Source organism: Triticum aestivum, chromosome 4A (genome assembly GCF_018294505.1).
Source record: "Triticum aestivum cultivar Chinese Spring chromosome 4A, IWGSC CS RefSeq v2.1, whole genome shotgun sequence".
NCBI lineage: Eukaryota > Viridiplantae > Streptophyta > Magnoliopsida > Poales > Poaceae > Triticum > Triticum aestivum.
In genome coordinates this window covers 740,250,666-740,277,346 of record NC_057803.1, presented here as the reverse complement: position 1 = coordinate 740,277,346, position 26,681 = coordinate 740,250,666, and positions in this window count along the sequence as shown.

Sequence of the window (26,681 nt, the reverse complement as noted above, 5' to 3'; positions counted from 1 at the left end):
AGCAGCACACACCACAAGAAGAAGTAGGACCACCCTACCTAAAGGACGTCCGTTCCACAGAAGAACTCCATTTGCAAAAAAGAAGGGCAAGAAGATTGTGAACAGATAGCTAGCTAAGATCGATTGTATTTAAATCATAGTCTTCATTTCTCGATTGTATTTCATGGGAACTTTTTTGATATCATGAATATTTTTAAATTTCATGGGCACTTTTTGAATTCACGAGGACACTCGATCTCGATCCCCCTCCATCTCGATCTCGATTCCCCCTCCATCTCGATCTCGATCCCCCTCCATCTCGATCCCACCCGCACCCTCCACCGCTAGCTCCACCGTCGCCGACGACCCACCGCAACCCTCCCCCGCTCCACCGCCACCGACAAGCACCCGGCCCGCCGCACCCTCCCCCGCTCCACCACTGCTAACGGGCACCCCCCGCACCCTCCCCCGCTCCACCGCCGCCGCCGATGATATTTTCAAGTAACAAATTTGAAAATATTTTTTAAAAAAATTATTACTGTTTTTATAAAAAAAAAAATGTTATGATTTAAACAAGTTTGAACATATTTAAACACAAATAAATATCAAACAGCATTTAAAATGCATAAAAAAATATTGGGGAGCCTGGGAATCGAACCCAGGACCTCCTGATGTGTGTGCTACGTGCTGACCAATCGGGCTAGTGGGCGGGTTTTGATGTGGATTGGGTTAGGTGGAATATAACCTGAGTGCTCGAACTGTAAAAAAAACATTCTCATGGCGCACCTCTGCGGGGTGCGCCATTAGTAAGCTTCCCCCTAGTCCACCTATTCCCCTCCCTCGCTAGATCCCCCCACTCGACCTAACTTTGCCCCCTCCGCCCCAACCGTACGCCGCCGCCGCGCCAGCACGCCCCCGTGCTCGCCGTCCCCAGCCGTGCTCGCAGCCCCCTCCGCACCCGAGCGCCGCCTCCCTCGCCGTCCCCCCTCCGCCCGAGCCCGCTCCCTCGACGTCCTCCCGCCCAAGCCTCGAGGGCACCCGCGTGGAACGGATCGGGCGGGACATAGAGACATGCGAGTGGAGGAGCCCGCCGTGTGTCACCGAAGCTTCAATGCCCAGCCGCTGCAGGAGCTTCAACGCCGGCGTCTTCCTCCATTCCTCCATCCCCTCCCCAGGTGATTCCTCCCTTCTCCTCCACTCCTCCCCTGCAAACCCTAGCGCCGCCCTTGTGATTTTGTCGCACCACTATCCGCCATGGTCGGGCCTTGCTCTGTGCGCGGCTGCAACGTGCTGCCCACTTCCTGACCTCACCTCCGGCTGTCACCCAGCCGCACCAGACCGCACTCACCCCGCCCCTGTCCATTCCCTGGTCGCGGGGCCGCGCCCTGGCCTGCAGCCGTCCGCTCCGGGTGCGGCCGCCCGCGCCGCCGTTCAGCATGATCCTGAGGCACTCGAGGGCCGTCATCAGATGAGATGGTGATGATGATACAATCAATCATCTCATCTCACCACTGATTGTTGCACAACTTAATTGTAGTTCTGATCCGTTAATCCACCCAATTCATTCATATTTGCATTGCTTCATTCATTTGTAAATTGTACATCATAGTTAACCTCGACTCAGGTTTAGTTTGACAGCAATGTTTAGTGTAACCATCATCATCATGTTGTAAAAAGACAGTTCATTTCATTTTACTTGTAAATAAATAAAAATTGTAACAGATTGTTGTACAGATGGGGCCCTCATTTGTCTCAGCTATGAATAACAATTCATGATTCATTTCTGGGTTTCTTGCTCTTGTTCTGTTTGAGTGGTTGGATCAGGCTATTAACATGAATTTAACTAAACAGGAATTTTATGTTGTTGCTATTGAAGATGAGTAGTTGTAGGAAGATGATGCATAGTAGTTTTATGTTGTTGTAGTAGTTGTAGGATGTTATTGTAGTTGAAGTTGCAGGAGTAGATAATGGAGTACTGCCAATTTACTATTAGTAAAGATGTTGAACACACAACTATTGTTTACTCTAGTGATAGGAGTAGTAGTGGTGGCCATCTAGTTGGACTACTACTGCTAGGACTTGCTCCAGATTTTAGGATTTCTTTTCTTTTAGGATTTATTTACTTCTAGGACTAGGTTTTTATTATTTTTCATTTCCTACTATCCCTATCCTAATTATCTTAAATTGTTATCATGTGTGTAACAGGATTAGATCTTGGATTTGCTAGTGGACTTTGGGAGTTTCTTAGCCATCTTGGTGACTCCATATTTTTCACTATTTCAGCAAGTCTTAAGCATTAAACTTTCAGCACTACATTTTTATCTTATGTGTACATCTGTTTGCTTCCAATTGCTATATATATGTATTGTTACTAAAAATGATGCAGCTCCTGTCAATTGCTACACATATATATGTGTATGATGATCCTCCATTCCTGCAGTAGTATAGCACTTGCAGTAGTATGGCACTTGCAGTAGTGGTGCCTACGCAAGATACAGTTCAGATTTGATTAGTTCCGTAAATTTTTATGACCACATATTTGTAAAGTTTCAGAGATTTGTATGACCAAAGATACAGTTCAGATTTGATTAGGTCCATAAATTTGTATGACCAAATATATATTTCAGATTTGTATAGTTTCAGAGATTTGTATGACCAAAGATACAGTTCAGATTTGAATTGTTTCAGAAATTGGTATGACCAAAGATGCTATTGTATATAAATGGGCTGCTATAGAACTGTTCTTCATCTTTACAGTGCTGTTGTAGTGAAATATGCTGAATTTTCTGCTCTGATTGTCGCTCAAAGAAATTTAGCAAAAAAATGGGGTCCTGGGAGACGCCGCTGCTGCTTGAGGCCCTTGAGAGGCCCTTCGTGTCGTGATGATTTTGCAGGTACACCGAGAGGCCCTTGAGTTTGCCGGAATGTCGATTAACTTCCGTTCCGGCAAATTCGGGTACTCCATATGTCCTATTTTCAGCAAAGGTCATGCTGAAATTTTCCGTCAATTAGCATGACTTTGCTAAAAATCGGACATATGAGGTACTTGCTACTAATGCATGGATCGGGGTATCTTAATACTTAATTAAGTAGGATCAACTGCCCCTTTATTCTTGCTGCATTAAACCATAGGTGGCAATAGAGCCAAGTGATTAGGCCCAACTTAGAATTCTCCTCAGCATCGATAAACCCTAGATGATAAACCCAACATAGGTGGCAATAGAGCCAACTGATTAGTGCCAAGTGATTAGGCCCAACCTAGGGTGCCTCGGCATCGATAAACCCTAAATGATGGAAACTTAACTTAGCATTTAGGGTGCCTCGGCGTCGACAAACCCTAAATGATGAAACCTTGGCTTTTAGGGTGCCTCGGTGTCGATGAGAACCTAAATGATGTACGCTTAGGCTTTTAGGGTGCCTCGGCGTCGACAAACCCTAAATGATAAAATCTTAGCTTTTAGGATGCCTCGGTGTCGACAAACCCTAAATGATGAGACCATGATCTTGTTCCTTGACAATAACCAACTTTTTGACCAAACTTTTTTCCTATTTAGAACGAAACATGGCCCACAACGATGAGGCCGGCGGTTCGGGCGGCAAGCAATTCTGGGAGCTATCCCAGGAGTTGGAGGAACAACCTCACCGCTATGAGGACACCACGGAAGACACCGATCCTGACTACACAACCCCTAGTGGCGTCGGGGATGACACCACTGATGGTGCCGCCGAGGATGCCACCACTGATGATGGCGGCGCACACACAGATGGGAGCCAACCGAAGAGGCAACAGAAGGACTGGCGCCCGAGCGCGCTCGGCACCATCAGGGAGGAATTTACTGAAGTGGACTCCGACGGGAATCCGACGGCACCGTCAAGGGGTACTCGGTTCAGCTCGGGTGCATTCTCCGGAGCACCGTCTCTATCAACACCGAGAACCTAAGGCATAAGGACCACGGGAATTTGCGCAGCCTCCTCTTCACGAAGATGCACGAATGATACAAGTTCCCCGCTGAGTTTGCAAACACATGCCTCTCAGGGAATAAAGTGAACCATACCGCCCTCACGAGGATGAGCACGGCCTTGTCTACTTGGAGAAGCACGGTGAAGGCAATGATTGACAAAGGTGGTAGTTATGACAAGATCAAGGCGAAATATCCTTTGATGAGCGAAGATGAGTACAAGGAGTTCAAGATCAAGTGCGAGAGCAGCCCAACCTCCGAATCAAGTCAGTGGGGGAAAGAAATGCGGAAGCTGAACTTAGGGGTCCACCAACTCGGCACCGGCGGTTACAGAGTGGCGGAGCCTATATGGGACAAGGAGGACACGGAGCGTGCCGAGCAAGGCCTACCGCCCTGCTTCGAGAAATACCATGACAAGCAGACTAGGAACTTTCTCAGGGCCCGGTACAAGGAGGACCCGGTAACAAAGGAGCTTACCACGGATCCGAAGATCAGGGCGCTCGAGCTTGTTCTGGTAAGGAATACACCCCCGCGTAATTAGCTCCATATGGTTGCATTCTAATTAATCCCCAATATTTCTAAATGGTTCACGTTCCTTCCGCAGGACACTGAAAGCAGTAGCGCGGGGTCGTCTCAGAGCTCCCCTTTCAACACCCCTTTAAATAGGGCGTTGAACATAATGAAAAACAAGGATAAGCTCAGTAAGACGACGTCAGCTGGTCGTGTGACCGGCAATGGCTTGTCCCCAAAATGGTCGTCATACTATACTGCTGGTGGGCGAAAGGAGAAAAAGACCAGCTCGGAAAGCCAGTCGCGCGAGGTTGAAGCACTCAAGGCACAAGTGGCGCGGATTCCGAAGCTTGTCCAAGAGCAAGTGGAACAACAACTGGGAACGAAGCTCAACGTCATGGTGCCTATGTTGATTCATGGGCTGACGACGTGGATTGCGAGCGGCTAACAGGGGCCTCCCTCGGGTCCCAGCTTCACGGCCAGAAACTCGCACAGCGCGCAGGCGGCGCCATTGGTGTCTCCGGCGGCGACATTGGTGTCTCCGGCGGAGGCGGTATTCGTGTCTCCGGCGTTGGCACGGGCACTGGAGCTTAAGGCACCCAGGTGTACGCCGGCCGGCACCTCGCCAGCAAGCGGCCCCTCCGTCAGTTGCATGCCCACCGTGGGCGGTGCCTCGACATTAGCCGAGCTCGACGGCATCACGGTAACTAAGACTCTCAATCGATGACGTCATCTCCTTGCCTTCGACTGGGCATCCCTGACGCCCTACATGTTTTTGCAGGGCGCCGCCGATGTTCCTCGCACTCTTCTGCACTTCGTGGGCGGCGAGTTGGTCTATGTCGCCAAGGGCAGAATCGTTCAACCGGGCAACCCCATGTTCCACGGTAATCCAATGCCACCCACAGTGTATAGGGTTGAAGTGGTTCGGGTGCTGCCAGGCTGCGATGAGCTGTTACCTCCGATTCGACCCGCTGGGGCCGACGAAGAAGATTAGATGACCCTTAGCGCCTGCGTAAACTAGCCCCTGCTTTGGCCGAAGAGCCAGATTCGTTTGGGGCGGGGGACACCACCCCATAGATAGGACCGCCAGTCGTGCCGGCGCCAAGCCATGGCAAGAACGCCGCAACGCTACCGGACCTGCCGGACATCCCTATGCCGGACATCCCTATGGCACAGGATCCGGACAGCCCTATGGCACAGGATCCGGACGACGACGACAACGACGACGGTACATTTACCAAAGTCGATAAGTACTTTGGCGAACATGGGTACGCTGACGAGTTCTGCGGTCCTCTTTCTCAAGAACCCAATCAAGACGACCGCAATCTAGCTAGTACAGCGGACAAATCCAATTGCAACAGGCGTCGTCTGGTGTTCAGTTCTCAGGAGACGCCTCCAGCTCCCACCTTCACCGAGCCTTAAATAGCTGAGGTGCGAAATATTATTAGCCCCAACACGCTCAAGAAGGCGGTCTGTGAGCAGAACTCGGTCCCATTACAGGAGATCAAGAAGAAGGGACGGAAATGAAAGACTAACAAGGGCGCCGGTGCGAGCCAGCCCGCACCGAGTTCGATCCGTGCTCAGGACGGGCCACCTTCACCTAAGGATATCTCGAGGAGGGTGCATATGGCGGGTAGGGCGATGCTACCGCCAAATATGCTCAATGCTGCAACCGGTGCTATGCGGAGTCTGCACGACAGTGTTCTTTCTTTGGAGAAGCGGCGTCTCAGAGAGAATGATGTGGCATACCCGGTTTTCGTGGCCAAGGTGCCAGAGGGCAAGGGCTTTGTGGATGGCGACATCGGGGGTACGATCGTCCTGCGGTTTGATGACATCTTTGCTATGTTTAACCTTCATCCGCTGCACTACACCTTCGTTCGGCTGTTTTCGCTGAGTATGGAGATGCGGATCATTAGAGACAAGACCCCGGACATCGTGATAGTTGACCCCTTCTACATGCGTGCCAAGCACTTGAGCAGCGCTGGGGACCGCCAAGTTGCGAGTTCACACCTCGAAGGCGTTATTCTGGCAAACCCAGATAAGGATAACTTCCTTGTGGCTTACTTTCCCGAGTAACTCATCCCTTAACCGCCCCGTAACATATGATTTCTTAGATTTCGATCGTTCTTTTTTTTCTAACATTCCGTGTTCTGTGCAGTGACACACATTGCACACTCATCCTCTTAAGCCCGAAATATTCCATGGCCACGTATTTCGACCCGAACCGTAACTCCAAGATAGACTACACAAATGTCAAGAAAGATCTTGATGATGCTCTCCCCGGCTACGCCAAATTTGGAGGCACCTTCACCAGGACAGTTCGTAAGTACGGCAAGCACATGTTCTCACACAATACGAAGTTCTGCTGCGTCAAGCAGCCGCCTGGCGGTCAGAAGGATGCCTACTACGCCCTCCATCACATGCGGGCGATCGTAAGGGACCATCATCACCTTCTGCTACCAGATAATCTCAAAGATTGGGCCGCGACCTTGTCGGCAATCCAGGACGCGGACCTCAGACAAGAATTCTTTCGCATCCAGTCAGAGTTTGCGGACATCATCCATCAAGATGTCCTTCATACCTCGGGGCAGTTCTTCCTCAGATATCAACCGTCCAACAGTGAGATAGATGGAACGCTACAAATGCAGGGCGACAACGACCGCGATTTCGTGACCATCACGATAGACGGCGGCTTCATCCACGCTCCTGTCCGATGAGTCGAGTCGAAAGTAGTGATGTGTAGTTCTGAAACATTGATTGGCTCATGTTGTAATTAAACTTTAATGAATTCGTATGTCTCTTTGGTTTGGACAGTCGTTCAACTTAGATGTAATCGATGCTATTTATTAGTAGGACCATGAATCGTGCTATTAATGTCTTGCTTTTCTCTTCCAATCCTTTTGTTGCATACTTACATATTGCTTATGTATTGTCTGTTGTTTGGCTTGTGCATAGAGATGCCGTCGTATGTCGTGTACAAGGGTAAGGTTCCCGGAGTCTACGACGACTGGGAGGAGTGTCGGAGACAGGTTCACCGTTTCAGCGGTAACAGTTACAAAGGGTACACCACTAGGGCGGAGGCCAAATCTAGATACGCCCGCTATCTAGCGGGAGAGAGGAGGGAGCGTTGGAGGAACCGGATGAAGACCAGTTTGATCGCGATGATGCTCATCGTGATGACCGGAGCTCTCTTCTAGGTGATGGTAGTTTAGATGATCGATATCGACTTGTAACGTGAAGATAAACTCGATACTCGCGGTCTTGACACTTGTAATGTTTTATCTTTGTTCGGTCTTTTGAATTCGGAGACTAATATGATGAATTGTATTCGGAGACTAATCTTCTACTGTATTCGATAAATCTACTGTTGCTGTGTGCTGCTGTCTATATTCTGTCCAATAATATATTTTGTAACCTGTGCAAAAATCAGAAAAGTAAAAAAAACAAATATTCATACTAATGGCGCATCACCACAAGGTGCGCCATTAGTATGCCAAAGGATACTAATGACGCATCATGATAGAGTGCGTCATTAGTATGACAAAGCACATGGTTACGTATGGCCCCCCGGGAGGCATACTAATGGCGCATGATGTTACTTACTAATGACGCACTGCGTGGTGCGCCATTAGTAAAAAATACTAGTGGCGTGATACTAATGGCGCACTAGTAGTGCGCCATTAGTAGGCAAAACCGGTGCGCCATTAGTAGGCCTTTTCCTAGTAGTGGTCCCCACCGTAACTACCCCATAAATCTCCATATCCCGGAAATATAATAGAAACAAAAAGAGAAACGAGAAAGGGAAATAGGGAACCCACGAAGGCAACCATTAGGGAACGACGATATCGCGAACGGGGAAGCGCGCTCGACGTTAAAGAAGGACCGCTGGAAGAGCAGGCAACAAGCGCGGCGCCGGAACAGCTGCCGCCATAACCACGCGACAAGAGCAGCGGCCGCGACGGGCGGAGACGACGGCAAAGAAAGAACAGTGCGCGACGAGGGTTCGCCCACACCACAGAGAAACAAATCTCAAAATAGATCAAAAGGTATTACAAAACATTAAAAGTATAAGGACTAAAGTGAAAAAAGAAAAAACCAGAAAGGGAAACCGGAAACCGGAAATCACGGGAGAAGCCGTGCGCGCGCGGAGCGCATCGAAAAAATCTCAAGAGCGCTCAGCGCGTGACACTTGGCGCGCGTTGAGCGCTCCCCGACTAATCGTTGCGGGGAGCGCTCCTCAATTAGTGATCTCGGGAAACGCACACCTCCCGCTCAACAAGTGCATGCTCTTGGGCCTGCCCATGTGCTCGGATGGGGGCCCCTTTTTCATTTGTCTCTTTCATTTTTTTTCTCTTTTGAGTCTTTTTTGTTTCTCTTTTCCTTTTTTATTTTTGCATCTTTTATTAAATTTCGAGTTTTTTCAGGATTTATTGAAATGTTCTCGTTTTTTTCAAATGTTCACAAATTTAATATGTTCCCATATTTCAAAAACAATCACTCGTGAGTTAAAAAAATTTACCTTTCAAAAAATATTTTTGTAAATTTTTTTCACAAATTTTATAAATGTCCCTGATTCAAATAAAATTTCGTGAATTAAAAAATATCGCTTATTAGAAAATGTTCGCAAATTTCAAAAAAATCCAAAGATTTGAAAAAATGTTTGCCGAATCAAAAAATGTCCACGAATTTAAAAAGTTCAAGAATCTCGAAAAAATGATCACAATTCAAAAAATATTCAAATTTTAAATATTTTCTGAATTTCAAAAAGTGCTCAGGAATTAAATTTTATTCATGATTTTAATAATTATTACCAAATTCAACAATGTTTGTGATTTTTGAAAAATCATTGCACAATGAGATTGTAAATATTGTTGGTTGTGATAACCATTCCATCCCCAAGACATAGGGTGTAGACTACATGTATAATAATGTTTGGATGATGAATATGATCTTGCACTAATATATATCCAATGATTTTATGTTTCTTTATCCTATGGAACACTACCTCTGTATCAAAATATAAGACATTTTTGCAGTTTAAAACGTCTTATATTTTGATAGGGGGGAGTAGTTACCAAGTGGTCATCTCATGATTATATGGACGTGTAGGGAAATCATTCTGATGTGCTTCGTGTATTGAATAACATTTACTTTCATTTCTCATTCTACGCAACAAAGATTCACAACATGGTGACATTGAAGGAAACATGGATTCTTTGAAGAAATATGATACAATGGTATCTTTGTGGTTGCAAAAACGCCAAAATCAGAGATGAGTAAGGGCATGGCCAATGCTCCAGTCTGTATCGGTGCCCCAGCCGCCACATCGACCTGCCCGATGCCACATCCATCAAACCTATCGCCTGCAGAGCAAAGCGGTCTCCTGCACAAGAGCTCGCCTCCTCCTTGACGAAAGCAACGGGGCGACCGCTCGGGCGACGCGGTGTGGGATCGGTCGCTCCACTCCCCGCAGGACCACGCAGACCCAACAAAAGCCAGCGGCGCAAGGGCGCAAATAGGAAGGGAAGCGCGGGAGCGGGAGAAGGGAAGCGGCGCGAACAATACTGATGATGACATCACATAGAGTAGCTTCCATTGGGTGGTAGTGGCATACAACAATAGCTTCATTCAAATTTATCCATGTGGATGGCTGGGGCAGCACCAAGGTGCTGCCTCCATTATACATGCCCTAAGGAGTTCTCTTTTCATATGCAGAACCCTCTGTCCCCTCTTTTCCAATCTGTCTTGTAAGAACTTTTAGCTATCTTATATCTTATCTTATATATCTATCTATCTATACCTCTATCGTCTATACTAATTACAAACTCCCAAGAAATTAGCATGTTAATCAGAAATTAGGAACCGTTAATTTGATGGGACCAAATTTTTACGGTTTAGATGTTAGAAACTCCTCCCTAAAAAATTTCTAAGCCCATACATGTCCCCTTTCTCCTGGACTTCTCTAGCCGCATGTCAACAGAAAAAGAAATCTCTTGCTGGCCTTCATCATTGACTATGCCACGCCCTAATTAGGCCTCCATCTCTATCTTCTGTTTCCTTTTCTTCCCGTCGTGCTGCAGCCTTCAGATCGATTCTTCTAGGTACACCGCCTCGGCACCTATTATCTTTATGTGATCTCTCTCATGTCTAGCGATCGCCTTCCTCCACCTATGGAATCGCCATGGTGGCCGCCTAAGGCCCTGCTTCGTCAATTTCATCTCTGCCTCTGTTCACCACCACCAAAAGCAGAGCCTGCTTCAATAGCCACACCAAGACGATGTCATTCAGGAGGAAGAGGAGGACGACCAGGTGGAGTTGGTGGACAGGAGTACGAGGTAGATGCCCTTGCCGTTGAGACCGTCTCAAATCTCAATCTCCCTATTTTCTCTTTTTTCCATCTCCTCTTCTCTCCGCCCTTTTCTCTTTGAGACCTTGATAAAAAAGAATCTTCAATCTCTTCACCATCCACAAGCGCAGGCTGGTAGCACCTGCGGGAGATAGTGCCACCCATGGCGTGTTCCAGCCTTTTGACGAGGAGGTATTGTCTGGTCTCTTATTTGGTGTTCTAATCAGAACTGCCAGGCATGGCTGCAGGCTCTACAGGCTATTCACAGATCCATATGATAATTATGCATTTGTTTTGTTTAATTTATCTTTGCATTTATTCTTTTATAGTGTAATCAGCGGGAGATCCATTAACATGTATATGGAGCAATTAATCAAACGGACAGAAACTACGGCCATGATTTGAATGTCATAACAATAGACCAAAGTTCATATCCCGTTGTTCAAACTGTTCCCTCATGTTGTTCTACACTAATTACATGTTTTGAGATAACCTTCAGATCTGTCAAAACTAAAAAAACATGCACATGCAGAACTAGATCACATATATGGAAGACCCAAGATAGATATTGGTTCGTTTAATCAATGTTGGCCGACGATACAAGCCTGATCCCGTCCCCAACGCGCTGCTGCAGAGCTGCAATGGATGAAACCGCTCCATGGGCGTCGGGGCTGTGTGAGGTATCCAGGACCATGCTGGCGGCACCGTGGTGGTTATCACGTTCACGGGCATGCAGATGCCGATTCACCAGATGAGTTGGAGGTTGAGGACTAAAAGGATACTTGTTTTTCATGGATTAGTCTTCGTCAGATGAAACATAGTACAGGTCGTCCATGATGAACAGAGGCACACATATGTCTGTAGGGCGTCAATTCCAAGGTGTTGATCACAAATATGGAAAGTAATCATACCTAGAAGCAGATCGAAAGATCCTTCTAATAGCCTAGCTGTTCTTTTGTTGTTAGAACTGAGTATCACACGCTACTCAAGCTGATGTTTTGTAGGCTACGTACACAGGGACATCATGACAAACTGTTGAATTAGTTGAGACACAGACAACAGTAACAGGGCGAAACGGATTACCTGGCAAGGCATGTCGGACTATATATATAAGAGTTAAAGGACCAAGTGCTGCTGATCGTGATGGTGGATGGTAAGAAACAATCAATAGATTGATCCCGTTAATAATCAAATTTATAGGTCACTTGGATTTCTTGTACGAGGCCATGGTCATTATTGAGGAACTACATGGCTAGACTTGAAGCCATATGGCTAGACTTGAAGCCATACTCATACTGCTGGCCTATGCAAATCATCACAACATACTTCTATATCAAATGGATGTGAAGAGTGCTTTTCTCAATGGCAAGATTGAAGAAGTGTATGTTGCACAACCGCCTGGCTTTGAAGATCCAAAACATCCTGACATGGTATACAAGCTCAACAAGGCACTGTATGGCCTCAAACAAGCCCCTCGGGCCTGGTATGACACACTCAAATACTTCATTATAAATCGGCATGATATTTTCTCTTGCCTTCATCCATAATAGCTAACAGTTTGTGTTTATGTCTTCTAACATGATTGTGTCAGCACTCAGATGCACTCAGGAATTAGAGTAAGTATTCCGATAACGTTATGAAATTTAAATACACTACTTCCAGGATTACTGATGTTTTGGATTATACAGTATTGACATGGAGGCTCCTGCATGTGGGGACAAAGCTATAGTCAAGCCTGTCTGGCTCCGCTATCCAAGCTTGAAGTTATGTCCCTATGTAATTCTTAGGGATGTTGTATTCAGAAGGGCCCCCAATAGCGGCCATAAATCAAATTGTGCCGATTACGGGCTTTGAGGTACTCCCTTCGTCAATACTGCTATTAAAGGAGTCTCTTCTGATTAAATAAATGTTTGTAAAAATATAATTTGTTGTTTCACATGCAATTAATTCAAGGAGCCATGTATGATACTTAGTTATGTTTTATGTTGAGTAAACTAAGGACAGGCACATTTGATTTGGAATATGTGTGACATGACCATCTAAAGCTCATTCACTATCTCCAAATACTTTTGAGTTATCATAACATTTCTTACTGAATTTGTTTTAAATCATGTAGGAATTTCGGGTGTGTTCTTTTGCACCTCACTTCATGTGAGAGGAATCATATTGTGGATTGAAGATTGCAGCTACTTGGGTAGAATTATTTGTCTTCAAAGCGCAAGTAATGCAAATTACTAGATATATATTTCGATAGTGATGGTGTTTGGTAAGTTTTCTATGTTTTTCTATCTTAGTACACATAAAATTTAAGTTCATATAAAAAGGAAGAAAAGGTCATGAGTAGTGACTATGATTCTAAACTTCAAAAGTTTGCATCGACAAATTAGATGTTAGGAATGTTTCATAATAAAATTATATGAAGTGTTAGGTAAATGCTATTTGCTAATACTATATATACTTATACGAATATTCAGTGTTTCCATTTGAAGGGCCCAACTCATAGTAACTCAAGCAAACAAAACTGTATGCTCTCTCTTCAAAAACTAAACTCACAACACTATAACCACCAGATTATAGCGAAAGCTCGAGGACATGGAGAAGTAGGTGAATAAATGCTCAATCAATCGGCCACTTAAAACTATTATAAATTTTGGTTGACTTTGCATAAGTAATAGGATAACATGAGCTTTGAACAAGATTTTATTGTCAAATCAACAGTGATGAAGTTCTGAAAGAAACCCACTTTTACTTTCTGTCAATGAACTACTCTGACAAATATAATGTGAGGAGCTTCTCTAACATGGACATTTAAATTTGTTTGAAAAATACATTTGCACTAATGTAAAATTATAATTCACAGACTAGCCCGCGCGAATGCACGGGTTGTCGACTAGTATTTACTAATTGGAGGCACCATACGAGCTTCCACGTTAATCCTAAAAAACTACTTTAATTTAACCATTAGATCTTAAATGTGCATCTAGGATTAAATGAGATAGGAAAACTGTACCACCTCATGTTTACTAGCCCGTACGTTTCTAATGGATATCCAATAGGCCCAAGAGTCCAAAGTACTTACACTAGGAAAGGAACGTCCATTATCTCAAAAAGAAAAAGTGGAAAGGAACGTTCAGGTTGTAAAAAGAGAAAAGGGAAACGTTGAAGCTAAAATCACCTAACAAACAATAATTTCTAAAAAAAACCATATCTTTTCTGGAAACGTACTAGGGAAAATACCATGCATGCAAGGAGTCCACAGCAATATACTGTCACATATCAACGTTGTTCTGCTTACGAAAAATCAACGTATATATTTTTTCACAATTTGTGTGTGGGCATACACCTAGATACGTGAACTACTTTTTTCTCACCCATAAATTCCCCATGCACACAACCAGATTGAATATTTTTTTGAACAAACTATAAGGGATATATGCATGTACAAAACAAATCCCGTCCACAAACCAATTCCATAATTCATCTGGAACGTACACACAGTTTTCTGAAAATGATAATAAAATTGATAAAAAAATTCAAAATCTGTGTTGCAAATATAGTAATAAGCAAATCCTAGATTTTGTAAAAAAAATTGAAATTTCCAGTTTGTGCAAATGCATTAGAAAACCCACTGTTTTTCGGAAGTCTGTCATGCCATTTAAATTGTATAGTAAGGAATAAGACCACAATAATGCACGAGCACTTAAATAATAAAAATAATAATTTAATAGCAAAAAGGAGAAATGCACATATTGGTTGGCTAGATGATTTTTTTTAAATGTACACAGAGTAAAACATCTAAAATCTTGCATGCGGGTTTCCAATAATTTAAGGGGATATGTGGATATGTGGACTACAAAAGGGTGATATTTTAGAATATTCAAGCAATTTTTTGAACTTTCATGTTGAAATTGAAAAAAATATAAGGATGGCTTCTAGAACAGTAGATTCAATCAGAAAACTAGAAATAGAGAATTAATAAAAAAAGTACAAAGATGGCTTCCGAGAGATTGAAACAAACTTTAAGAAGTTCAGTTACCTTCCAACTATTTTAAATGTACAAGGATAAGCTTCAAGTGAGTGGCGACCTTTATCAATGCGCAGAGGTCACTGACCTATTAAACTGATAAACACTTTGGTCGGTAGGGCATCGACGAGTTAGGCATGGGTTTGTGGAACGTGGAAGGGGTAGTGAGTTATCAACATAAACTAACCTCAAAGAACGGTTCTTGCACCATGTTTGAACTGAATTTTGACTACACGCATGCATGCAGAATCATGGAGTAATTATAACTGTGCCAATAGTAACAGGTAGAGAGAAAAATCATAGATGATATGTAAACAAAATTTAAAAATACATCTTCATATGTATTTAGTAATTAACAAAGTTAGGTGGTGTTAAATATATATAACGGCATCTCCAATTTTTGTGTAGGTAGCAAAATAGTAAATAGAAATATAAATATTTTGCATTTCTAATTTCTACAATATTTTAGACAAAACAATACTTAATAAAACTCTCAATGTACAATATTATAATGTTCCAAAACTTACTAGCCCGTGCAGTAGCACGGGTTGTCGACTAGTAATAAACAGTTAGTTTTATACCCCCTTACAATATTGTGATGTTAGTCTCATTATGTATTTGAATTTATCTGCTTGCTGGCCAAAATTTAGATATCCCACTGCTTCAACAAGTATCCTGCCTTCTTCGCAAAAAAAAACAACAACAAGTATCCTGCCTGCCCACTGAAGCTCTCTAGGTATATATCCTATCGACGTTGATGAACTCCACCAAGCCGCTCGTTCCAGCCCGAGACAGAGCCTAGCCGAGTGGGGCCAGGCCGGTTCACACTCCTGGTGGTCCAAATGACAGCTTGTTCAGGGACCGGACCTGGCCTGACCGTGTCCATCCTTAATCCTGACCCACAATGGTCCGGTCATCCTGCTCTAACTGGACAAATGGAGTGGTTGGTGAGAGTGAGGTCATCAATTAGATTGACGAGCTGAAGATTGCAGGACTCGGTTGGTGCAGGCTGCAAGTGTTTGTATTCATCACAAACCGTGGCCTTGTCCCTCAATGCAATCGCAATCGCAGTAGTATAATTGTAAGACAATAAGTTTTGGGGGAACCAGCACAACCCTCTAGGGGTGGCTTATCTCATTATATATAATGGATGTGTTACAATACGTACAATATACGTACATAAGTACAGAAGTTATACATAGTCTAACACCCTCCCTCAATCTTAGCCACTTTCTAAAGAACTAAGAAGGGTAAGATTGCGCCTACAAGCCTCAAACTGTGGCAGAGGTAAAGGCTTAGTGAAGATGTCTGCAAGTTGATCCTTAGATGAGATAAACTTGATCTGGAGTTGCTTCTGTGATACACGTTCCCGTACAAAGTGATAGTCAACTTCAATGTGTTTCGTTCGGGCATGAAATACCGGATTTGCAGAAAGGTATGTAGCACCGATGTTATCACACCAAAGGATAGGAGGCTGTGGTTGAGACAAACCCAACTCCTGAAGCAAAGACTGCACCCAAATAATCTCTGCAGTAGCATTAGCCACAGCCTTGTACTCAGCTTCAATACTGCTATGTGACACAGTAGCCTGTTTCCGAGCACTCCAGGCGATCAAATTAGAGCCAAAGAATACTGCATAACCCCCCGTGGATCGCCTGTCATCTGGACTACCAGCCCAATCTGCATCAGAGAAGGCCGAAAGAACTCGAGAGGAAGTCGGCCGAATATGCATACCAAATGTCAGGGTGAACTGAACATAACGAAGAATGCGTTTAACAGCAGCCCAATGAGTATCTCTGGGAGCCTGAAGATACTGACAAACCCTGTTAACAGCATAAGAGATATCTGGTCTCGTGATCGTCAAGTACTGAAGTCCACCAACAATGCTCCTGTACTCTGTGGCATCCGCAGGAGACAAAAGCTCACCATCAACAGCTGTAATCTTGTCGGTAGACGACATGGGTGTGGTTGTCGGTTTGCACTTCAGCATGCCAGATCTTTGTAACAAATCCAAGGAGTACTTCTTCTGCGTAAGGACAAGACCAGTAGCACGAGAAGTAACCTCAACTCCAAGAAAGTAGTGAAGCTTCCCAAGATCTTTGAGCGCAAAATCAGCACCAAGAGAGCAGACAAGAGCATCAGCAGCATACTGAGAAGAGCTGACAAGGATAATATCATCGACATATACCAAAAGATACATAGTGACTTCTGGCTTCTGTAGAAGAAATAATGAAGTGTCAGCAGTGGACGGCACAAACCCATGAGCACGAAGGGCAGAGGCAAGGCGGGCATGCCAGGCACGAGGAGCTTGCTTCAAACTATATAGTGCTTTGTTGAGACGACAGATATAATCAGGACAATCAAGATCGGAAAAACCAGGTGGCTGTTTCATATAAACATCTTCCTCCAAAACTCCATGTAGAAAAGCATTCTGCACATCAAGTTGACGAAGTAACCAACCACGAGAAACAACAATGGAAAGAAGAAGCCGAATAGTGGTAGGCTTGACGACAGGACTGAAGGTGTCCTCATAGTCAAGACCATGGCGCTGCCGAAAACCGCGAGCAACAAGCCGTGCTTTGTAACGCTCAATAGATCCATCCAAATGCTTCTTCACTTTGAATACCCATTTTGAGTCAATAACACTTACCCGTGGTGGTGGAGGAACGAGAGTCCATGTCTTGTTACGAAGGAGAGCATGAAACTCCTGCTCCATAGCCTCTCGCCAATGTGGAATGCACAGGGCAGCCTGATATGAGCGAGGCTCAGAAGATGGATCCGCAACAGCAGCAGCCAAACAAGCAGCCAACCAAGCAACCGTACCATCCTTACGTTCCTTGGGTTTGAAAATACCACTGCGACTGCGCGTATGTGGTCAGGACACAGGAACCACAGAGGTCGACGGAGCAGCCTGCAACGGGCTGGAGGACGGCGACGTTGACGAGTCAGCCGGTGACACAGAGCCAGACGCGGTAGCCTCGGGCTCGGTTGGCGAAGAAGGCCGGCCCACAGGCGAACCCGGCGGGGCTGACGAAGCAGCTGGGGATGCCGGCGTCACGGACCGGGCCGATGGCGAGCCCGGCATAGTGGGCAGGGGCGAGGCCGGTGTCGCGGGCCGAGCCGCGGATGAAGGCGACGTGAGGACCCGAGCCGCAGGCGAAGACGACGTGACGGGCCGAGCTGCGAGCGAAGCCGGCGTGACAGGCCGAGCCGCTGAAGACTCGGCGGCCGCTGGCATAGCGGACCGAGCAGTGGAGATGCTCGGCGCGACGGGCTCTTCGGGTGACCATGCATGGGCACGTGAATCGATGCCATGCATAGGGCGATCGACGTGCCCATCAGAAGGCGGCGACGATGATGGTGAATCCTCCAACAGCTCCAAACGAGCCCCACGCCCGGTTCCTGCACCATGGTTAGGTAACAACAAAGGAGAGTATGCAACATCATCAAATTGGTCAGAAGCAACAGAGGATGAATGCAGAGATGGTGGTTCAACAGTGGACACAGGAAGTTTGGCAAAGGGAAAAACATGGTCATCAAACACGACGTCCCGAGATATATAGACACGATTAGTGGGAACATGAAGACATTTGTAACCTTTATGAAGAGAGCTATAGCCAAGAAAAACACACTTCTTAGAACGAAACTCAAGCTTGCGCTTATTATATGGACGAAGATGCGGCCAGCAAGCACACCCAAAGACCTTGAAAAAGGTATAATCAGGTTGTTCATTAAGGAGAATTTCAATGGGAGTCTTCATGTTTAAAACACGAGTGGGAGTACGGTTGATGAGAAAGCATGAAGTGGTGAAAGCATCACTCCAAAACCGAAACGGAACAGATGCATGGGCCAAAAGAGTAAGACCAGCTTCAACAATATGACGATGCTTACGTTCTACTAAACCATTCTGCTGATGTGTATGTGGACATGCTAAACGATGAGCTATCCCAAGCGACTGAAAGAAGGAGTTGAGGTTGCGATACTCGCCCCCCCAGTCCAACTGGACATGAACAATTTTGTGCTTGAGAAGACGTTCAACATGTTTTTGAAACTGAACAAAAATATCAAACACATCAGATTTGCGTTTAATAAGATAAAGCCAGGTAAAGCGACTATAAGCATCAACGAAACTGATATAGTAATTATGACCACTGACAGAAGTCTGAGCAGGACCCCATACATCTGAAAATACAAGTTCTAAAGGATGTTTCACCTCACGACTGGACTCCGAAAAAGGAAGTTGATGACTCTTCCCCTGCTGACAAGCATCACACACTGCTACATCTTTATTACTAGACAAACTAGGAAGCTCATGACGACGCAAAATATGACGGACAATAGGTGTGGCCGGGTGACCAAGACGAGCATGCCACTGTGACGGAGAGACCCGAACTCCACTGAAAACGCGGGCGACACCAGGATGCTCCAGACGGTAGAGGCCCTGGCACAACCGCCCACTAAGAAGAATGTCCCTCGTTCCCCGATCCTTAATAAAAAGATCAAAAGGGTGAAATTCACAAAGCACATTATTATCACGTGTGAGTTTAGGAACTGAAAGAAGATTACGTGTCACAGAGGGAACTCGAAGAACATTGCGAAGCTGAAGACTCCTATTGGCATGTCTAGTGAGAATAGATGCTTGACCAATATGAGAGATGTGCATACCTGCTCCATTGGCGGTGTGGATCTTGTCAGAGCCATGATAGGGTTCACGAGTGTGAAGCTTCCCCATCTCGCTGGTCAGATGCTCTGTCGCCCCAGAGTCCATGTACCAGTGTGGATCGATGGAGTAGGACTGAGTGTGTCCCTGTTGCTTCTGCGGCGCGGGACGATCAGCCATGGCGACCTGACGGGCATTGTTGCGTGTATCTTTGCCGTCATTGCCAAGACCAAGGAAGCTTCGCTGGAAGCGCTTGTGACACTTGGAGGCCCAGTGCCCATCGCGGCCACAAAGCTGACACACACGTGGCCCGCCAGCCCCCGGTAAGGTCGCAGTAGGTGGAGGGGCCGAGGCGAGCGACGGTGGCAGCCCCAAGGGAGCCCGGGGTGATGAAGAAGAGCGGTCACCCTTGGTGGCGGCGTTGGCCGAGAGGGAGCCAGTGCCCCTGGAGCGGCGTGTCTCGACCCGTTGCTCAGTGAGAAGGAGACGAGAGAAAACCTCGTGTGCCAGCATGGGTGTCGAGTTGCCGCGCTCGTTGATGATCTCGACTAAGGCATCATACTCCTCATCAAGACCGTTGACAATAAACGAGTTGAACTCGGAGTCGGTGAGGGGCTGTCCAATGGAGGCCAATGTGTCGGCGAGGCCCTTGACCTTGTTGTAGAACTCAGTGGCAGTGGAGTCAAGCTTCTGACACTCTCCAAGCTGACGACGGATTGCAGAGACACGAGCCTGGGACTGCGCTGCAAAAGTGCGCTCAAGGATGGTCCAGGCCTCATGAGACGTCTTCGCGAAGACAACAAGTCCGGCAACTGCCGGCGATAGCGCCCCCTGGATGGAGGAGAGGTTCGCCTGGTCCTGCCCCGTCCAGATGCAATGGGCCGGATTGTAGACCGGACCGTGCACGCTGTCTACCAGTGCGGGTGGGCAGGGAAGCGATCCGTCGACGTAGCCTAGCAAGTAGTGACTCCCCAAGAGCGGGAGAACCTGCGCACGCCAGAAGATGTAGTTGTCGGCGGAGAGCTTGATGGTGATGAGATGACCGAAGTGAAACGGCGGCGGTGAAGACGAACCCATCGAGGGGGCTGCCTGGGGTGCAAGCACCATGGAGGCAGCTGGAGGCACCGAAACCGATGCGGGAGGAGGCGGGACCGCAGCCAGGGCGGACGCCGCAAAGCCCGCGGCCGGGGCGGACGCCGCAAAGCCCGCAGCCGGGGCGGACGCCGCCAACCCCGCCAGCGGGGCGGTGTGATCCGCTGCCGGCAGGAGCGGTGGGACGACGCCCGTGGAGTCAGCAGCGGACGGCGGCGCCGCAGTGTGGACCACGAGGTCGCGCCCAAGTGAGGGCGCCGGCGGCGTGGAGTAGACGGAGCCAAGGCTCCTAGTCCCGATCGGAGCCGGAACGGCGACGGCATCGAGCGGGAGGTTGAGCAGAGCTGCAAGAGAGGCCGGGAGGAACCCCGCGGCAGTGGAACCGGTGGTGGCGGTGCTCGACATGGCGGCGGCGCGATCGGTGGCGCGGCGACGGCGGTGAAGGCGGCGGCGGCTGCGGCGGCGGTGCGGGTATTAGGGTTTTGGAAGCGGAAGCGATCGTAACCTAGCGTGATACCATGTAAGACAATAAGTTTTGGGGGAACCAGCACAACCCTCTAGGGGTGGCTTATCTCATTATATATAATGGATGTGTTACAATACGTACAATATACGTACATAAGTACAGAAGCTATACATAGTCTAACAATAATGTATCAGGAAGTATCCTTGACCTTTCTTGTAACGGAAATATCTGGCTTTTGAGAGGAGAGCGGAAATATCTTTCTCGTCCATCAATTAGATTTACTGTAATATGTTTGCAAGGGATGTACATGTAATATTAGAAGACGAGGACTAGCAAGTATGACTTCTTCCCTGCAGCTAGGCCCGCATGGGTGGTTGATATGGGGAGCTTATCGTTCAATTAAAACAAATCTGTAAAGTTGGCAGGATGTGTAGCTAAGAGACGAGGTAGCAGGTTGGAAAGGATTGGATTTAGAATTTACAATGCCATCATCGTAGAAAATGTTACCAAATTGCAATGGTATAATGTTCCTAGGAAGCTTCCTGTGCCTTTCTCGCAAGTCGAAACCCCCATCAACTTCGGTAGCAATTTCCACCCGTTCTATATGTTCAGGTCGATTCACGTGCAAAGGTTGAGACACATCAATGAGACAACATAGAACCCTGAATCCCTGATGACTGTGAAGTTGATATAAACCTTATTGTGCAGCTGGAGAGGAATGCTGATAGAACCGCAAAGAAGGTTACAGAGTTCAGGAAACAGTCGCATGCCGCTTGGACAGGAACAACTCCTGCAAGTAGCAATAGACGAATGAACGTGAGGATGAGACTTTTCACTTCTGGTTTGGAAACTGATATTTGTTTCCTCCAGCTATATTTTTGCGCCGCAGATGATTTATCTTATTTGAGGTGCCCTTTACAATATTAATTACTTACCTGCTCCTGCAGCCGTTGATAAAACCGTTATTTGTTTGGTGATCTAAACTCTAGAGGACAAAGTTAGTGTGCTAAACAAAAATCTCAGGTAGAGAACCGAGTTTTCGTTTGGGCCTGAAAATAATTGATGCAGGTAATACATTCCACAAAGAAATTCTTCTTGCTTATAAGATTTCTGTTTTTCAATTCCTCCTGGAGCAGTAGCCAACAGAATGGAAAAAATTAATTAAGTTATATAGGAAATGACAGATAGAAAATAATGTCTTGCCCATACATGCTGGACCAGCCTTCGCAGCAGTTGCATGCATGTTATTCTGATCACTTCGCTTATTGTTCTATCTGCAAGTTATAAAATAATGTAGGCCATGGGGGTTGAACATTATTTGGTTGGAGTTATCTGTGACGATGGTACAGACAATTGTTTGTATATGCAAGTTGCAGAAAATTGCAGAAATATTCAACAATAGTGGCGTATAGGTGCAAATAAATGAGGGCCGACCTCTAGGTACACGTATCTTATACAGCTCTTGGATTCCTTCATCTTATCTCTATTTGCTTCTATCCTCTTTCTATATTTTTGTAGGAGACACAATTTCTGAAAACAAAGCTTCTCAACGTGTATGCAGTTCTGAGCTCTTTTTCCTATAAAAGTGACACTTACAGTCCATGTTTGACTGAATACTTTGAGCTGTTTTACGGTGATTGGGTTAGTACTCGGAGTACTTAGCAGTACTTACATGTCTGATCACGTCTGATTTTTATTAGCCGTCAGATCTTGCGGGGAATTTTAATTGATTAAATTTAATATGTTAATTGCGATAAGGGCATAATGGTCCAGGGGGAAATATCTTTTCTTGAACCGATCACCTGAGGACCAGATCCATGTCTACTCGATCCAGTTCAGAATCCTCCTCCGATCTATTCGTCGCCGCTCGCCGCTCCTGACCTTCTCCGTCCTCGACCTGCCCGGCGAGAGGAATAAATTCATCGTCCTCGTCCTCCACCCAACCAACCCCAGCCCCCCATGCCGTCACCGAAGAAGAAGAAGGCCGGATCTGCGCCGGCTGAATCGGCGGCGACCGCGGCGGGCGATCCCAAATCTTCGCGCGTACCATCCTTAAGGTATGAATGCGGCTTGGCGTTCTGCTCGTTCTCTTGGCCGTTGCGCCCCTCCACCGTGCATGCAGTACAACCTCAACCCCACAAGATCCAGGTACTGACTAGAACAACGAATGGAAAGCTTCATCGTGGTATAGTTTCTCTTGAGCTAATCGCATCATGTTTGTTTAAGTAAGATGTTGACGTTTGAGATGAGATATACTAAAGGAAGATGAGATACTGGTTCCATAGTTCACTTAATTTAGTTTATTAAAGTCATCATCACTTTAGGTTTGCATAGCACATGAAATATAGTTTAAAGGAAGATGAGATACTACTTGTTGGACATTGATGATTGGTTTCCCTCACATGTCAAACCAGCAAAGTCTTTTCCATGCACTTGTCTTTGCCTATGAGCTATTTTACACCTGCAACATTGATAAACAGAAAGATGTTGATGATTGGTTTCCCTCACATGTCATATGCAGGAAGACATGGCGTATGCAAGTGATGAGAGTATGTTCGAGTATGTAAATGTTGTCAGCAAGATGTTTGATAGTGAGGCTGAAGGCTATGAATTCTACAACAAATATGCTCTTGAAAAAGGTTTTAGTGTGAGGAAAAGCTACGTTGAGTGGGATGGATCCAACAAATACATAATTTTAAGGAAAATTGTGTGTAGTCGTCAAGGGTTTCGCGAAGATAAGCACATGAAAAGAAAGATGGAAGATAGAAAGAAGGCCACGAAGTTTAACTCGTGTTGGGTGTAATGCTAAATTGGTCATTACGAGACAGGAGGAAACCGGTCGGTGGTTTGTCAAGGATTTCATCGATGAGCACAGCCATCCTCTAGCCCCACGGGATCTTTCTTGTCTGCTGCGTTCGCACAGACGAATTAGCGATGAGCAGAAAGCGGACATTGCGGACATGGAAAAATGTGGGATCCGTAAATACCGTATTATGGATATTTTGTGCTTTCAATACGGTGGATTTGATAAGGTTGGATGCATAAAGAGGGACGTTTACAATTTCTGCCATGCTAATAAGCAGGAGACAATCAGTGCCGGTGATGCTAAAACGGTGATCATGCACATGATGGCGAGGCGAGAGCGAGATGTGGATTTTTTCTTCAAGTACTTGGTAGACAAGCATGGCCATCTGAAGGGACTGTTCTGGGCTGATAGTCAATCGCGACTTGACTACGAGGCTTTCGGAGACGTCATTGTTTTTGATAGCACATACGGAACCAACAAATACAATCTGCCATTCGTGCCTTATGTGGGGTTGAATCACCACTGCAGCACTGTTATATTTCGCTGTGGTATAATTTCTCATGAAACAAGCCAGGCATACGAGTGGATGTTGTGGACCTTTTCTGATTGCATGGCACAGAAGCATCCGATATCTGTGATCACAGATGGGGACCTTGCAATGCAGAGAGCAATAAGGGTGGTCTGGCCAGACTCAAACCATAGACTATGTATATGGCACATTCAGCAGAACATTGTACGCCATCTGCATGATGACGACGTAAAGGAGGAATTCAGATCTTTCATTTATGATACTTCTTCCATTGAAGAGCATGAGATAAAATGGATACAATTCTTACAACGGAATAAAGTAACCAGTGAGGAGTCTTGGCTGCATCAGATGTATCAGATGAGAAAGTTGTGGTGTGCTCCATATCTTGAGGGGCGTTGTTTCCTAGGATTGAGCAGCAATCAAAGGAGTGAGAGCTTGAACTCTGTGCTACATACGCATCTTGAGGGTAAGATGTCGTTGTTTGAAATGCTAGAGCACTATGAGCGTTGCCTTGCGTCGCGACGGATTAACGAAGCTCTCCATGACGTCGAAGCCTTGCAGTCCGTTCCATTTACAGAGGAAAATGCTTCGCCGCTTGAGAAACACGCCGCAACAGTTTTCACACCTAGGGTCTTTAAGATGGTCTTATGGAGCATAGATGCTGTCAGCAAATGTCAGATTAGAGAGATACTAGATGGATCAGAAGATTCCACTTATGTTGTGTCCAAGCAGGAAAGAATGGATAAAAAGTTTGGAGTGCGCATTGAAGAGCAAGGAGGTCTTTTGCACAGGGTGAGTTGTTCTTGCCGTAAGCTGGAATGCGCAGGCACACCATGTTCCCACATTCTTTACATATTGGGGATTTTAAAACAAACAATTCTGCCCGGTTATTGCGTTCCCACTAGGTGGACTATGAATGCAAAATGTGCATACGCACCTACCAGAAAAAACCAGATGTATGACTGTTCGCTAAGCCTGCAGAGGTACCGCGAGTTGCGGAATTGTAGTCACGCCGCAAGTTTCCAGGCATGCCACTCTGATGAGGACTATCATGGCAAGCAATCAAGTTTTGAACTAGCTGACAGCAAGGAGTGAACTAATGCTCAACATAACAGCATTAGGTTTGGCCCGTTGATGCCGCACTCGCAGAAAGTTGATAAGGTTCTGGATCCCGTGCATGTGCCAGGACGAGGTGCACCGAAGAAAAGGCTGCAGGCAAAGACAAAGAAGTCAAGATCACAGAATATCTGTGGCTATTGCAAGAAACCAGGTCACAATCGATGTAAATGCGCTAAATTGCTAGAGGTACGAAATATGTTCATATTTTTTTATGCATGTGTTTTACTCATAATTGATGTCCATGTGATTTATTCTATTCTTCTGTGTAGGATCTCGAGGCTGAACTGTGATATCTACATACAGCATGAACCGATGATGAGCCAGAGAAAGTTGTGTGCCATTCAGCTTTGTGTGACGTGGTCTTTACATTCTATTTCATCGTGACAGTAATTTAGTGAAGTGCGGTTGTACTGCCATGTTACTGTATTAGTTCGACATCTTTCGTTTCCACTTTCTGTGTGTATCATGTGATGTCCAACTTTAAGAATGATGATGTATTTCGACAAATTCGGCACTATGATTCTTCACCCTTACTATGGTTGTCATGCATATTCATAATCATCATGCATATTCTTTATTTACAGAGCAATAATGACTGACGTATTTTTTAAATAAGCGGGGCCCAGTCGGGTGTGCTTGGAAATCTTTGAAAAACCTCCATGCACGTTCATCTTCGCTGCATGCAAATCGGGCGGCAGACGCTGTGCCAGTAGCTGTCAAGGCCTTGATGAATCACTATTCACATGCAGGTCCCCGACTCTTGCATGCAGGTCCCCTTGAGGCATAGACCGATGTTTTCAGCAGTCAGTCTAGAGGGCATTATAAATTCAAAAAAATACAAAAACTTGGAAACCTAGTTTTGTTTGTGGAAGAGATCATGTGTGCCAAAACTGAGGTGATTTGGAGGTGGTCGAAAAAATGCCCGCATTCCCGGAGGGACCATTTGGTCTTTAACTTAAGCCAATTTTTGAAAAAACGTGAATTTTTCCACCACCTCCAAATCACCCAAATTTTCTTGTACATGGTCACCCACATGTGCAAAACATGTGTATGCAAGAAAATTTTGAAAAAATTTATTTTACAATGACCCCTTGAGGCATAGACCGATGTTTTCAACAGTCAGTCTAGAGGGCATTATAAATTCAAAAAAAATATAAAAAATACAAAAACTTGGAAACCTAGTTTTTTTTG